Source organism: Theropithecus gelada, chromosome 11 (genome assembly GCF_003255815.1).
Source record: "Theropithecus gelada isolate Dixy chromosome 11, Tgel_1.0, whole genome shotgun sequence".
Taxonomy (NCBI): Eukaryota; Metazoa; Chordata; class Mammalia; order Primates; family Cercopithecidae; genus Theropithecus; species Theropithecus gelada.
The window spans coordinates 96644968-96662193 of record NC_037679.1 but is presented as its reverse complement, the minus strand read 5'-3'; the positions used below and the strand labels follow the sequence as shown (position 1 = coordinate 96662193).

General features: G+C 50.9%; 1 pseudogene; it reads right to left on the bottom strand.

Moving 5' to 3' along the window:
* Positions 1 to 898: 898 nt before the first annotated feature.
* LOC112635003 lies at positions 899 to 16548 on the bottom strand (annotated as a pseudogene).
* Between the last annotated feature and the right edge of the window lie 678 nt (positions 16549 to 17226).

Here is a 17226-nt window from a genome sequence, read left to right as displayed (position 1 = left end):
TGGGCTGGGGTGAGGAAGCGCTCGCTTCATCTTTACAGAACCAGAAAGGAGAGCCTCCACGCCAGCTCTTCTTGGCCGTTGGACTCTGATTTCCCCAACAGCTTGTTTTTGGTGTCTCCTCTCCCTCCACACAGCTCTCCACCCCTGTTTCTGAGGCACAGCTGTGGTCTCTTGCAGACTAGAGCCAAGAGGCAGAAACGCTGTCCCTACAGGAGGGGGGCCCACGAGGGCAGCAGGGCTGTCACCCAAGCACCCATGTCTACTCTGGCAAGAGACTGGACGAGAAGCTGGCTATCCGATTTTTTGAACCCCTACCTTAGTGGTTTTAACATGCAGCTAGGATTGCAATCAAGAGTCCGAGTAGATAAGATTCATGTGTTCTTTTACACTAAGGAGAGCAGGAGCCTGGAGTTGAGGCCCAGGGTCCTGGCCTGCTGCTGTGGATGGAAATTGACACATGGCAAATATGAATGGTAAGTAAACATGGCATTCCCCTTGGCCTGGGTAAACTACTGGCTTTGTTCTCCTTTTATGACTTGTGCATAGTTCAGTGATCCCTGTTAAAAAATGTTTTTATAATCTTTGCCCACACAACTGCTGAGAAAACCTTTGGTAACCACCTATAGATTGAGGTTTTAATCTCCTACTTAAACTAAAATGGAGGACTGTTGCAGTTGTAGGCAAACGGTTAATATGCACATCTGAAAGCATGAGACACAGTCCAGACAGCACGCACTGGAGCTGGTGGGGCACACGGGTGGGGTGACAGGTACTTCCTGATTAGGTATTAATGTTAATACTTGTATAAAGTGCTGATAAATAACAAGTGTTACAAAAACAGATGGTTGCAGGCACATGCAGGCAGGACTGGGTCAGACGCTCCAGGGCTGCATGTGCTCTAGCTGGCCTTGTACTTGGCCAGGATCTTCATGAGGGGCCGCAGCTTGAGCCACCACTGTTCTTTGGGTATCCTGTGCCTCTGGAGGGAAGGGGGGACAGCAGTGAAGCTGAGATGCCACGGCCAGTACAGTGAGCGGTCTCTTGCCAGAAATATGGGGGTTGTAGGGTCGGTTGAATCAACTAGATGATAAAGGCAATTTCAGGGTCAAATGAAACCATTGTTTTTATATTTCTAAAACTTCTTCCCAAAGACTGAGTGGTAGTTTCTTATTGTTTTGAGACAGAGTCTCGCTCTGTCACCAGGCTGGAGAGCAGTGGTGCAATCTCAATTCACTGCAACCTCTGCCTCCCGGGTTCAAGTGATTTCTCCTGCCTCAGCCTCCTGAGTAGCTGGGACTACAGGTCTGCATCACCACGCAGGCCAGGCTGGTCTCGATCTCTTGACCTTGTGATCCACCCACCTAGGCCTCCAAAAGTGCTGGGATTACAGGTGTGAGCCACCGTGCCTGGCCAAGACCTAGTATTTTTTTTATCTGAGCTTCAGAAAATCTAGTTCCTCAAACCCCTGAATGAGTTGCCAAAAGCAACATCAATGGCCATTCCCATCCTGTACTCACATTGACTGGGTTTGCTAAGGCAATAAGACCCCAACTTACTCAAAATCCGTTTGCTTCTTCAGCTCTGCAACAGGTTAAAAAATAACGTTTCTTTGGCTTATTTCCAGCACACAAACGAAATCATTGGTGGTCAATTTTTTTCCTATAAAAGGTTTAAAAAAAAGATTAACACCCCCCTGTCACATGGTCAGGTGGGGGAGCAGAATCATGGGGCGAGATGACAAGTGAGATTCCCGGGAACCATGCTGAACCTGGCCTGGAAGCCCCAGGGGAGGCTTAGAACAGCCGCACTGTGTGGCCATTGCCTGGTCTGGGCTTGTGCAGCTCTGCTCTTATAGGATTGCGCTGATGGCTTCCTGGAAAGCAGCTTTTGTTTTTTCTTTCAGTGGAGAGAATTTTTCACTAAATAGTGGAATAAGGAAATTACTTTAAATTACGGCAAAACACTAATAAGAAATTGATGCTCACGAATACACACACTGAGGCGTGAGAAGCATCCATAGCTAAATCAGCAAAAGAAAACTGATGTAGAAAGAATCAGTTCTTCAAAAAGACAAACCGATTGAAAGTATTCACACATCACTGTTTTTTGTGAACTGTCATTCTTCTAAGTTGGACATTGGCAGTGATAATGGTTTGCCCTAATAAAAGCACACATCTGGTATGACTGAAGAAAGCTGAAGGGGGTGGGGGTGAGAAAGATGCTGGCACAAATAGCCAGTCATTCCTGAGTGGGGACCAGCCATGTTGGAACCATTAACAAGAGTATCATAAAAAATGTCATGTTTTTAAAAACTTTTCAGTTTATCTAAATATTTGGTAGAATATGTAACTTACAAAACTGATTTAAGGAAAAGCATGCATAGTTCTACAAACATGAACAATTCATTCAGCAGCCAATTCTTCCTCAAAACTGAAGTTCTGATGGATGGAGTCACAAGGAGGTTGTCCTACCAAACATCCAAGACACAGAAGGCCCCACTTAAACTGAGGGAAGCTGCGGGCTGACGCTCAGGATCTCCAGAGCAAAAAGCCTACACAAAACTTCAGGTTGAATCTAGCAGTGATAAAAGAGAATGTGTCATGCACGCCCAAGCTGACTTTATCCCAGGAATCCAAGATTGGTTAAATAGCAACGCTCAGAGACCAGTAGGAGTTAAAACATCACACGCAGCTCAGTACTGAACTGAAGAAGGAACCAGCACCCTACTTCTCCACAGTAAGACAGCATTTTCACCAAGGCAGATGGCCTCTTACCTTTGCCCTGAGCCTCCTTGAGTTTTGCAGTGATCCACTCCATAGCTCTGGCAGTGATTTTAGTTCCAAAGTTTCTATCAAATGGAGAGGGGGCCCCATGCTGTTGGTGGTTAGAGTCATACGAAATACCACTTATACAGTAACATAGAGATGATGATTTCTACTTCACAGAATTCATGTTTTTATTTCTAGGTCTTTATGGATAGCTGGAATAGAACAAAACAAAATCTGTTTCCTGTAGCCTGAACTCAGCCTGTTAAGCGAAAGTATCAAGTGTTTGAGGATTTTAATAAATGGAACGAGTCAACTCAGTCTCCAATATTTTAAAATCTTCAATCAGGATTTCATAAACTCATCTGGGGTGGGGATGGGTCACAGCTTTAAGAATCTGGTAACCATTGTGGATTCTTTAACAAAATCATATGCCTACTATTTCATCATTTCAGGGGATTCATGAGCTCTCTGAAATTCATGGGCTCTGGTTTAAAAGTATAAAGAATAGGAGGTGGTGAGGAAGGAGTGTGCGCGAGTTAGGAATCCTGGACCACTGCGTCCCAGGCTCAGCTCATAACACGTGTGTGCCTGCATGCAGCTCATTCTGATTTGGGGGTGAGTGTCAAGTATACTTACTATATGTCTGATAATCCATTTTAAGTCTTAGGAAGCGCCAGTTTTTAACTTAATTTGAATAAGCATTTCCAAGTAATGGGGGTGTCACTGTTTTCATGAAAGCTGACAGTTCCCTTAAAATCCCCATTACTCAAACCTCACCAACAAAAGAATCCTAAAGCTGGTGATGTTTGGCATGACTTAAAAGTTTAGATGTTTTGGCTGGGCATGGTGGGGATCACGCCTGTAATCTCACCACTTTGGGAGGCTGAGGTGGGTGAATCACTTGAGGTCAAGAGTTTGAGACCAGCCTGGCCAATGTGGTGAAACCCCATCTCTACTTAAAATACAAAAATTAGTTGGACGTGGTGGTGGGCGCCTGTAGTCCCATCTACTCGGAAGGCTGAGGCAGGAGAATCTCTTGAACCTGGAAGAGGTGGAGGTTGCAGTGAGCCAAGATGGTACCACTGCACTCCTGCCTGAGCAACAGAGCAAGACTCTGTCTCAAGAAAACAGTCTCCTAGCTAACTGGGAGTATGCGTATACTCCAGATCATTTTGTTGTATAGTGACAACATATACGACATATAATGTGACACAACAAACTGACACAGGATGTCGATTTCACTTAAGCCCAGCTAACAGGGAGTGATGAAATCTCGTACTGTCTTGCTCTGTCCCACCCAGAATGTGAATCATCCCTGTGCCCTAAAGTCTCCATGCTGTCTGTGCCTCCTGCCCAAGTCACTCAGTAGCCACCTTGGTTATCAGATGATTATCACTACCCACCCCCCCTCATGTATACAGGGGCAGGTACTATCCCCAGGTTCAGGCACCCACTGGAGTCTTGGGACATGTTCCCTGAGGCGAAGAGGGATGACTGTATTTCCTTCTTCCTTCATAAACATCAGGTGCTAATTAGAGTAAATGATTGTGAGATATCTAAAAGAGTAAGACTATAAAGCAAAAATTTTAGTTGTGTAAATGCAGGCAAGTCTTTAGAGCAATGCACCATGACTCTCTTCAGCATCTGCTCAGCGTGTAGTGACTCCAGTGGCAAAGAAATGACCACTCATCCAGCCCAAAGTCACAGACCAGAATCTAAGAACCGCAGTGTGATGGTGACTGTAAGATCAGCCCTGGTCTCTCTCTCACCCGAGCACAAGGCCCCTCTGGATGGTGGTCTTCATCTTCTCCGTCAGGTGCTCCATATTGGACTGGAAAAGAGTATTTTCTTAATCAGACAATAAACTTCTGCTAACCACCTACTATGTGCCAGGCCCTGCAAAGCAGGAAGTGCCAACCATGCGTGGTGGAGAGCGTGGCCAAGGAGGCTGCAAGCTCTCATGGCTCGGGTCTCGGGGAGCCTCCCCCAGGTGGGGAGAGCACGTCTGCGGCGATGAATGCCGAGCGCAGGGCATGGTGAGCAGCCCTCACGGTGGCCACTAGAAACACCTTTTTACATCTAATCCATCTGTCACTGGGCACGGCAGCAGAATTTCACAAAGTAGGAGGCCAGGCATGGTGGCTCACCCCTATAATCCCAGCACTTTAGGAGGCCAAGGCGGGTAGATTGCCTCAGGTCAGGAGTTTGAGACCAGCCTGACCAACATGGTGAAACCCCATCTCTACTAAAAATACAAAAATTAGCCGGGTGTGGTGGCGGGTGCTGTAGTCCCACCTACTTGGGAGGCTGAGGCAGAAGAATCACTTGAACCCAGGAGGCTGAAGTTGCAGTGAGCCGAGATTGTGCCACTGCACTCCAGCCTGGGTGACAGAGCGAGACATCTCAACAACAAATCATAATTTCTCTTCTTAAAGCCCTTGTCATGTTGAATGCTGGTGAGGCAGGATCTTCGGACAGGTTTCTGAAATACAGCCATGACTCACATAACAGGGGGATAGGTTCTGAGAAATGCATTGCTAGGTGACTTGAGCCTTGTGCAAACATCCTACAGTGAACTCTCACAAACCCAGGAGGCAGGGTCTGCCACACACCTGTTGTTCCTGGCTACAAACCTGAATGTCTGGGACTGTTGAATACTGCGGGCAATTGTGTATCTAAACATGTCTAGATGTAGAAAAGCACAGTGAAAAAAATATTTTTATAAAAGATAAAAAAAACAGTACACCTGTTTGGGGCAGCTCCATTATCATCTTATGGGACCCACTGCTGACAGAAACATCACGACGCTGTGAATGACTCCACAAGTATTTAATTTGACACAGTGAAGAAATTCATGATTCACATGTCCCATAATTAGTGACAACACCAAGGCCCTTTTTACTTGATCTATTTGGCTCAGAAACAAGTAACATCCTAAATTTTTAAAAGACTATGGTGCTGGGCACGGTGGCTCATGCCTGTAATCCCAGCACTTTGGAAGCCCAAGGTGGGCAGATCACGAGGTCAGGAGTTCGAGACCAGCCTGACCAACATTGCGAAACCCCATCTCTATTGAAAATACAAAAATTATCTGGGCATGGTGGCATGCGCCTGTAATCCCAACTACTAGGGAGGCTGAGGCAGAAGAATTGCTTGAACCTGGGAGTTGGAGGTTGCAGTGAGCCGAGATCATGCCACTGCACTCCAGCCTAGGTGACAGAGCAACATATAATATTATATATTTATTTATATAACTAACTAAAGACAATTGTTCAAGTTGCATTTTATCTGCCAAGGCCTGTCATCCTGCGTGGAGTTTAGCAACTTTGAACACTGCAGGGTCCAGGCCTGGATTCTGCTGTGCCGTCCAAGCAGGGGCAGACCCCGGGGTCGGTGACGCCCTTCCCTAAAAGAGCCACAGATGCCAAGAAACCACAGCCGTGTCTGTGTCAGTTTAGAGGCAGACGCAGAGGCCTGAAGATTTAAAAGAAGCTGCAGCAACTTTCAGAGCCAGTCTCAGACGTGGGTGGTGACTGTCAGCAGAGGTGCTCAAATCATTTTTGACAGAAGTGAGAAAACTAACTACACAACAGACTACATCAAAAAAACAAGCTTGTGTTTCACACAAGAGACTAGAAGGGGTCTTCAACCAGGCATGTCTGCCATCACCTGACACTCGGGAGAGGCACCTGGGCTATGCGAAGGGCATCAAGCGTGGCCTGCTCTGTAGCACCTCCGTCTCCATGCCCCCTCGAAAAGCAAACCACCTTAGACACGATGATTTGCTCCGCAGCACCGGGTGGATCCCAAGGGGACGGCCCCCTGGGGCCAGCCCCCTCACATACTTGCAGATCCCTGATGTTGAAGGGCTCTTCAAAAATGTATGCGAGCACGAGCCCCCCATGTTGGACAGGTAGCCACAGTAGCCGCCCATGATCTTGATCATGAACACGGCCATGGTCTTGATGAACACGCGCCGCCTGGTTCCGCTGGCGGACTGATGCGGTCGCAGATCTGGTCACAGAGATCACTCACTCCAGCCCAGGGCAAGGGTGCACCCACCATCCCAGAGCTCCCCGATAAGTGAGTGCAAGGCCCCCCACTGTGCCTGAGCATGCAGTCCCAGCATCGCACAGGGGTGAAGGGTGTGCAGCAGCCAGGATGTGCCCCCGGAGTGGGTGTGAACATGCCCCCACACCCGCCTTCCGCGGCAGCCACCTGGAGGTGACCTCGATGACCTGTGGTGGGGGCCTGGCCATCTGCCGCTCCCTTCTCCCAGGCCCCATAGGAGGAGACTGAGAAGACGACCCCACAAGCCAGCTCACTCCACGCTGCTGACTGTCCCTGCTCTGACTGTCCCTGCTGAAGCAGCTATCACTGGACAGACACCGTTAGGTGTGAGCTGAGAAGTTAGGTGGCTGTCACCTGCCAGCATAGTCCATGGGAACAAATGTGCTCTTCTATTTTCTTCTGAAAAGCTCCCTGTGATTTTAGAGTTGTGGTCATCTTCTACCCATCGGTGAATGTTACGTTTATGAAACTCTACTCAAAGGCAGACAATGGTTCTTAGACCCAGGCACCTGGGAAAGCCTTTCAGATGCATAGGCATCAGGTCCCCGAGCAAAATGTCTGCCATCCGCCCTCCATGAGGACCCAAGCTCAGCGGGGAGAAAAACAGCAGAGAAATGCATCGGCCGCCTTCCCACCCACACACCAGTCCGGCTGCAGCGCCCTCTCCTGGGACTCTGCAAAGCCTCTGCCTGGGCCTCAGCTCCCACGCCGGCACCCTGCAATCTCTTCACACAGACGGGAGACCCATCTATAAAAAACATTCAAAACCCTTTGCTCACTTCAAGTACACGTCAAGCCTTTCTCGGGAATCCCTGGCCCCGCCTGCTTCTGACACCAGGTCCCGCTCTAGCTCCAGCCACCCCAGGTCCTCCTGGGGCCTCTGGATATGCTGGTCGCTGTGTACATCACATTCGGGAGAGTGGGAGCCCCCAAAGGAATCCCGGTCCTAATGCCTGGAACCTGGGAATGTTCCCTCATGCTGTGATAAAGGTGAATCCTGAGGACTACCCAGGTGTGCCCTAAGTGCCACCACTGGCATCAGAAGATGAGGGGTGCAGAGGCTGAAGGCTCTGGAGCAGGATGCTGCACTCCCACATACGAGGCGGCAGCTCCAGGGAACAAGGCGTGCAAGGCCCACAGCTCTGGGCACCTGAATGGGCCATGAGGGACTCTCCTGGAGCAAACACTCTGGCCTCAGCCCATGGCTCCCGCCCTCCAGAACTGTGGAAGTGAGTATTATTTTCCAGCCCCAGGTGTGTGGTCAGGGTCACAGCGGCCATGGGACACACACAGGCACCTTCCTCAGCTCTGACCCAGAGGGAAATGTCATTTCCTCAGGAAAACGCCACCTGGTTTCTAGGACCAAAGTCCCCTGTCAGGGGCTCTCGGCATACCCCATGTCCTCTCTTCATAGAAATCACCCCGGTCTCTCTCCCTGCAGTTACCTCGTGGTTATTTGACTTGCAGTTCTCACTAGGCTGCACATTCCATGAGGGCAGGAACTGTGGGCTGGGCTCACACCACTGCACCATCAGCAGTACCCGGCTGAGCCCCCACAGCAGGCGCTCAAGAAATGCTCGTCTCTGAATGACATAAGCACAGTATTCCCCAGCCAGCCAGCCATCTGTCCGTCCGCCCGTTCATCCATCCTGGTCAAGGGCTGATCCTGCAGGATTCCCTAACCGGCCTCCATGGGACTCAGCCAAGAGTGGAAGCATGAAGTGGGGGTGTGGACTTGAGACTGGGAGCCACATGAGAGTCTGTGCACCAAAGTTTAACACTCACTGGGAAATTTTCACTTGAATACTTTGGATGAAATTTAAAAGTACACTTTGTTGAATAAACACAGGCTTGATTAAACCATTCCAAACTACGCTTCGTTTCTTTGGTATATTCTTTTCCCCCCAAAATAATTGGTTGATGTATTCAAAACTGAACATGGGCTCTAGTTAGAGGGCCACTTTGCATTGTGTAGAAGCCGAGATGGGGAGAGAAACAGGCAATGGGAAGAATTCCCATCTTTGTGCTTAGGACGGACAGAGAACAGAAACTCGTCAAGGGTCCAAAGAGCCCACAACTGCCTTCTTGAAGGGCCAGTGCAGAATTCTGAGGGTTTCACTGTTCCACCTGTACTGGGTCTCTAATTGCGACCTAAGACTTAAGATGTCGTAAGGCTTTAAGACTTGTCCTTTGTCTTAGAGACTCCCGGGCATTGAAAGGAAAATGTGGGTAGGGCATCAGGACCCCCAGAGGCACAAACCCTCATGGATTATTTTTCCAACTGAATCTCCCCCGCAGCCCACCCTGAGGTGTGGAATTACTGTCACTCATTCAAAGAATGACATCAACCACTTAATGGCAAAAGAATTCTGCAGGCAAGCAGCTCTCCCAAGAGGCTGATTTGTGCCCAAGCGTGTCTGAGTTCTGGTCCCACCAGGCTGCCGCTGTGGGTGTGTGGAACAGCGCAGCCCTGACTCCTGAGCCACGCCCCCAAACGTGTGCTCCTGAGTGTAAACGCAGTGACAGCTGGGACAGAAGAGTCCGCCTTTGCTGGAGCTTAGATACAGCTTTCCTGAACTGTCTCCTCACTACCTAGATGGCATCTGAAGCCTCAATTAGCTTCTAAAAATAGCAAGTCACTCTGGCCATGCCTCAGGCAATTAGTCAAAGTAGCCCTGACAAGGAGGCTGATCCCAAGCGTGGCCCTGCGTGACAGCAGCTGTGAGTGGCACTTGTCAGGCAGAGCCTATGACCTCAGCCATTCTTGCCACACAATGGGATATGCCCGGCAGACACAACCCCCTGCAAGGGCACACACACCATCCTGCTAGGAAATTCCCCAAGGAGTCCCCCATGGGAGCGAGAGCCCCAGGCTACAATTCCAACATCAGCAGCACTTTGCTCCATGGGTGTTAAACATAAATTGGTGGTGAAAGATAAGGTGGCCTTTGCTACAGCGTTAAGGTACAAAAAAGCCACTGACTTCTCTGTGAGAACCACCTTGCTCTGTGAATCTGCAAGGGAGGCCACTTTTCCCATGACTGGTATCCCTCACGGCAGCCGAGCCTCTGCTGAAGTCGGTGGCCAGACAGGGCAGGAGGAGGGGTCTCATCCCTGCTACAGCAAGGGACCTGCAGCAAAGCACAGCCGCTGGCCGGGGTAGTGCTGTGCTGCGTGTGGGGTGTGATGGTGGAAGTACATGTGGATATCTACAAGGTGCTAAAGGAGAGCGAAGCCAGCAATACCAGACCCTAATGGCATTCAACGAACAGGAGTCAAGTGCGGGGCCCAAGGAAGTCTAGGAAACGAACCGGAGCCAGCCTCGGCAAGGCCAGCATAGCACTAGGGAACGCAACAGGGACAAGCCCAGGAGAGAGATGGCCCTCAGCTCAAGTGGGAGGCACAGGAGGCTGCAGCTGAACTCACAGTCCCTCCGGCTCCCTTCCCTGCACTGGAACTCAGTTCTGAAGGAAGAACCCGGAACAGAACTACTGTTTTCCGAGGTTCTGTGCCAAGCTGAACTAAGGAGTCTCCAACAGGGCTGGGAGTTTTCACCGCAAACTCCGGAGCTGGTTTGTTTGTGAACATCTAAGGTAAAGGCCAACAGCTGCTCTCCAGGAGGCACCAGGTGGCCAAGCCACTGACATGACCCCACGTGCCAAGGTGGCCACCGTGCCATCTGCAGCTGAGTGAGGACCCTCTGCAGCAAAGGCCTGTGGAACTACCACAGGTCCTCATGTCCAGCTCATGACCATAGAGGTGGGTCAGCTTATCAGGGACCAGAGGGGCCACTATGCAGGTGTCAGCACCGCACCCATGACTGGCAGAATTCAATCCCCCAAAGCACATGTTGGTGAAACTGCCTGCCGAGAAGGGCATGATTTCGGCTCTCTAAAGAACCTCTCATCTCACCAGGAAGGCTATGGTTCCAGGCAGCGGCCCCCAGTGGTCACAACTCTGTCCCAGAGCTTTTGTGTACCAGGCACTCAAACCCCTTCCTGCAGGCTCTCACAGCTGGCCCTGCAGCCTCGCTAGTCAACGCAGGCAGGAGAGGCAGGCTTCAGAAAAATGGTGCTAACTCTCCCCTAGTCTACGTGGCATAGAAATATGACCCCAAGGACTGGATATATCATCTCACTTTCAATCGATACAGACAGGCTCTCGCTAAGCCAGAGAAGCTACAAAATTTACCCCGTTCTGGCCAGTGTGACCGACATAAAGCCAAGCCAGCAAAGGGTTGGGGGGAAAAAGTAATAATAAATCTGGCTCATTCTTAGCACAGAAGAAACAAATTGCTAAAATAAAGGAAAGAAAGCAATGGGAGGAAACGGGGTTCTCTTACCTGGACAACAGCATTCAGGCCAGTGTCGGCGCCCAGGCTTATTTCTGTGCCCGGGACATTGTTACTAATCGTGGCCAGCACCACACACAGGGGGATGCAAAGCTCCTGGTGGTGGTCTCGGACCTTGGCCATGTCGCACGTGCTCTTATAAGCCTGAAGCAGCGAGGCCAAGCGGTTAGCGGGGGTGCCGGGTGCTCACCTGCCAGCCCCAGGGCCTGCACTGAGGTCCAGGAAGGGACAGGAGGGACCTGAGTCACCAGGGGAAGCCCGTTCACATGGGTCAAGGGGCCCAGGGGAGCTCTGGAGGCCGTGCGGGAGGACAGGCCTTGGCGACACAAGGGGCTGCCTGGGCACAGTCCAGGTCCTCATGAAAGGGGAGGCCTGCAGGCAGCACAGCAGGGTGGGTGTGAGGCAAGCAGCAGAGCACGTTGCAGGCAGTGGCGAGTTAGTTAGGAGCGGGACAGCTCAGCTCTCAGCATCTTATTGTGGGTAAGAGGCCAGGGCGGCCAGGGCAGTCAGGACGTTTAAAGGCAAAGCCAGTCCTGTAGCTTTCTGCAGGCAGGCAAGGATCCGTGGGATGAGGCCCACAGCTGTAAGGACCACACCAAGTGACCACCTTCATCGAGCAGAGGTGGCCTCCAAGCGCAGGCAGCGAAGGAGGCAGGCAGCTGGATTACTGGTGGGCCACACTCAGCCCCGGGCCGCATCTCTGCTCTCCGGCGGGAGGCTGCCATTTCTGCCCTCGGGAAGCCGCACACAAAGCCACACAGGCGAGCAAGAACCTGAGTTGCTGCTCTGGGGTTCCACTGGGAAATGGGCTCTGGTGTCAGAAAGGGGAGCGGTCCACTAGCCCATGTGCACCGGGGTTTTTCAGACTCCACCTCAGGGTGTTAACCAAGGTAACAGCAGGACAGGTCCACACGCTCACTGTTCCCACCTCCCAGCGGCCCCACACAGCAAGGTGTTTTGTCATCCACTTGCTGGCAAAACCAACTATTTATGGACTTGGACGTGTCCCTCTTACTGTGAATATCCCCACATCTGCTGCAGAAATGCTACTGTTGGGACGCAGGGCGGGGCCCACATCTCCCCGGGAGAGTTGGATAGTGAGCGACCCAGGCTCTGCAGCCCTGGTGCAACCCAAAGCATCCCAAGGCCGGGAGCCCGTGTGGGCTAAGGGCTTCGGACAGTGAGTGGAGATCCGTGGCAGGCGAGTTCACAGCGTGGTGGGTAGGAGGGTAAGGTGGGTGGGTCAGTGCTGGGTGACCATGAGGTGAGCGGTGAGAGGGCCCCCCATGCCCCCATGGCAGAGCCTCTACATCCACCCAGACCCAGCACATGCCCAGCTCTTGGGCTACTCTGTACAGGCTCTGCCTTGCAGGCTCTGGCCATGGCAGTTTTTGCAGGACTTCAATCCAAATGCCAGCCTGCTTCCCTCCCAGCCAGAAACACTCATCTGGGGATACTCGCTGGCCTGGTGCCCAGGATGTGGCTCCATCAGCACCACCACATGCGGGGCTCCTTATGCTTTTCACACAGGTGATGCCACTCCTTTACTGTGGAATACCCCAGCTCAGGACGGACCAAGACTGGCTGCGGGGAGCTGGCTGCTTCTCCAAGAAGCCCTCGCTGGAAGCCAGAGGGTGTGGGTGACCCGGGGCCAGGAGGGGCCTGAGGCACACAAGGTGGCAGGTGGGGGGGGGTCTCAGCTCCTTAACTCCACATTGAAATCTGTGGGAATGGCCACATTGCTGCAAATCCTCTCACCCCTCTCTTCCCTATCGCTCCTCTTTTTCCTTCCTTTAGTCTCCAAAAAAGGGGAGGGAAGCTTCAAGACGGGGGAGGATCCTGCCCAGAAAAAGCATAAAACTCTCAAGACCAAACACAGTCGGGCCCCTGGGTCTGTGGTGGGGCCACTATGACAAGGAATTACAAGGCTGTGGTCACCGCCACCTTCGCGACACCTGACAGCAGCGTGGCACCCACCTGTGTTTCTGATGTGACCTGATCAAGCTTACAGGACAGAGTAATGCACCAGCCAGCGCTAAGGAATGAAAGGAGTCCAACCGAAACTCCCTGCAGCCACATCCTGAGACTGTGTAACACCTGCTCTGAGGTATTTCATTCATTCTGTTCTGCCGGGAAGACCCTCTCGCCAGCACCGCATAGATTCTGAGGGGCTGTGGCGTCAGCTAAGCATCAATGCTGGCAAGAAGGTAATCATGAGAGAATGAGGACGCACGTGTCCAAAGATGACTTCACATCAGATCCACCCAGGGCTTCTGAAGCGCAACACGGCCAGGTCCTGAGCCAGATGCCTACTATGGAGCCCGCCCTGTGCTTGGAGGAACTTTCCGCAGCGTCCCTTGTCCCCAGTCCCAGGTGCTGGGAGCATCCCTTCTCCCAGTTCTAACCAGAAACCTCCCTGGACGGTGCAAACATCCCCTGGGGCACAATCGCCCCATGAGAATCACCAAATTGACTGAAAAACTGGAGCCATCCACAGACCTCAAACATAAATGCTGCCCAGGGCCAGGCCAGGCGTCACAGGTCAGAGGGTGTGGCCGGACAAGGAAGAGACGCTCACTCCCACACGTCCTCAGCCTCCGACGGCTTCAGGACAGTGGCTGGAGCGACCCAGAGCCATCCACGTCAAGTCGCCTCACGCCCTCATTCCCCGAGGTCGTCACCAGCTCCTGTTCTACTGCCAGATGAGCCCAGTTCAGACCCAAATCCAAACCTTCTCAGGATTCACCCTGTTTGGCTGTCAGTAAACAGGGCTCTGGAGAAAACAGCTGCCATGTTCACATCTCGGTCCCTCTCCCTTCAGAGGTCCACAGAGGGATCCTCGGCGGCTTTCTCATCCCTGCCCTGGCTCCCGAGCAGCTGCAGCATTTGCCAGGGTGACCTCGATCAGCTCAGCCGGCATCACTCACCCATCACGAGACTAGAACCACAGCACTCCCAAGACAGCCTCATTCTTCGGAGCTCAGGATCAGAAGGGCAATGAGGACACACACACACACTAAGGTGGCTGTGCCTCGCCAACGGGAGGCACAACTAACTACACGCTCCAGTTCTTTATTGTAATCAGTTAACTTAAGGCCCAGGGCGGTGGCTCATCCCTCTAACCCCCGTGCTTTGAGAGGCCAAGACAGGGGGACTGCTTGAGCCCAGAAGTTTGAGACCAGCCAGGGCAACATAGGGAGGACCTCGTCTCTGTAGAAATACAAAAAATTAGCCGTGCACAGTGGCATGCATGTATAGTTCCAGCTACTCAGGAGGCTGAGGTGGGAGGATCACCTAAGCCTGGGAGGTCGAGGCTGCAGTGAATTGTGATTGCACCACTGCACTCCAGCCTGGGAAACAGTGAGGCCCTGTCTCAAAAAAAAAAAAAAAACCCCGAAATTGTTTAACCTAGCTTTGAGAAACTCGAATGAATGAAAAACTGAATTTAAAACAATCGCATAATAAATCACACACAGTCCCTCCAAGGGAAGTCAAAGCGGGTGGAACTGATCATCTCTGGGGTGTTTGACTCAAGTCTTTTGGTTTTCAAATTTTGACCCTACACATTTGTTACATATTTACAATCTAAAAAAAAAAAAAAAGTTATTTATAGCGGAGGACCCTGGAATTAGAGATTTTCTTCATGCCTGAAAGTGTACATCACATACCACAAGGATCTATGCATTGTGTGGAAACTTGAAAATAAAAAAAGTCACAGGGAGATCAACACCAGCTTTGTCCCACATCTTCAGATGCTCAGCTAACCGCAGTGACCGCTCTCAAATTCTCCACCTATTCCCTCTGGGCAAGTTCCAATTAGGTAACGATTAAAAAAGAAGCTTCAATCCCTCCCATTGCACACCCAACTTTCACAGACCCAAAAATCCAGCTAAAGCCGGTGAAAGAGCAGTGAAAGCCATGCTGGAATCCCCCCTCTGTGAAACAGACACTCATGTTCACGTTCCCAGCGTGAAGGTCAGCCCAGAGCCGGGCTGGACCCACAGCAGCAAAACCGTGACACCCATCACCAGGATTACAGAAGCAACGTCTAGGTCAGAGATTAGTGACTGCCAAAAATAAGGTGAAAGTTGCCCCCAAAGCCAGTGAACATGGGAAGACCTGGGCAGGTTTCCTTTGCAAAGAAAGCGAAGAAAGTTTAAGATGCTCAGAAAAGCAAGAAACGAGTGCTAAGCGTTACTTACCATATGAGCTGTATGTTAAAATCTTTTTTTACCAGTGCTAGAAATAAGTTTCATGCCAAGGATTTACAAAAAAAAAAAAAAAACTTTGAAAAATATTCGTGAGACCAAGTCGCACAAGAAAAATTAAAACTTGAGAATTTCTGAAAAATTTTAGACATCGAGTTTTAAAAAAATGAAATGCTTCCTGCATTAGGTACGGTTCAGATTCCCATGTGAATCACCAAGTGTGACACACAAACATGGGGATAGGCGTGTATTTCTTTTAGCTGGGAATGGTGGCACGTGCCTGTGGTCGCAGGTACTTGGGAGGCTGAGGTGGGAGGATCACCTGAGCCCAGGAGGTCGAGGCTGCAGTGAGCCGAGATCACACCACTGCACTCAAGCCTGGGTGACAGAGTAAGACCTTGTTTCACAAAAAAAAAATATACTTCTATGATTTATTATTGTCTCTTGGCAAAAAAACTAAACTAGTCCCAATATTGCCTTAGATGCAATTTAACATCCCCAGTTTACAAAGGGGAAAATGAGGTCAATAGCCAAGATGAAAGAGATAAATGCAATGGTGCGTTCAGGACGATGACTACAATTATAAAATATTCAGTTCAATTTCTACCCTCAGCATCAAGGCAAGGGTTCATCATAATGGGTATTGGAGGTTCAAAGAAAGTTTAGGCTGAGCATTAAAAAAAGGGGGGGGGGGATTTTAGTGCTGGTGCAATCACAGGAGACTGCGGCCCAGCCATCCTCAGCTCTGCAGGTACTCACGGGGTTTGGCCATACTACGTCCCCACCGGTGGCCACACAGAAGAGGCGGTCAAACTTTTTTAGGAGTGAGATCAAAAATGTTCAGAGTCTAAAAACCTACTTTTCTAGGGGGAAAAAGGAACGAGAAGCTCTCATTCAGGGTATTTGTAAAAGACTGTTTCTAGCGCACTGGTAGATAAAAAGGGCCGGGGCCTTCAGGTTAGCGTCAGCAGGCGCCCGCCTGGTGGGGCGCACAGGGACTTACCTCAGTGAGAGTGTTCGGGGCTGTGTCTGCCCCAATGCTGAAATCGGAACCCCGCACATTGCTGGACACAGTAGCGGGAACCATGACCATAGGCACACAGAACTCCTCGTGCTTCTCCGGGGCGGCTGACAGCTCTAGGAGTCCCATCTAAATTGACCCAGTATCTGCACGCTGGCTACTCAGAGGCCGTGGTGTGGAACGGCCAGGACATGGCTTAGACATACGGGGCACAAGCAACTCACTTGCCACTCCTTTCTATTTCATCAAACCCCATTTTCTCCTGAATATTGACCATAGCAAAGTCAGCCTTCGAGATGCATTTGAAACATCAACTTGCTTTGTTCAAGAGGTTTAAGACACACTTAAGTCTTTCTTGCCATGCTCAACACAGGGCCGGCCGTTTCTGAAGTCAGTGTTTCTGGAACAAAAGCCTTGGCCTGCCCCGTGAACATTCACGCTGAGCACACTGTGGCGAGGCCGCTTGGCAGCCAGCAGGGGGCAGAAGAGAGCCGCAAGTGCCACGTGGGGTCCCTGCAAACTGCGCCTCTCTCCCTCAATCAACGGGGGTGCCTCCTGCCCATCCAGCGGCTTCCTCCAAGGCCTTCCTCCAAGGCCTCTTTAGCTGCCAGGGCACTGACTTCAGACTGCTCAGCCAATGGGGCAACAGATTCAACAGAGTTCCAAGTTGTTAAAGGAAAACTTCTGTTACCAGGCAACCTTAATATCAGATTCAAGGTAAAATAACCAACAAGACTGTTTCCAAGCCAACATGCTAGTAGTGCCTTATCCTTCAATGCTGCTTAAACACGGAGAAGTATGAGGAAA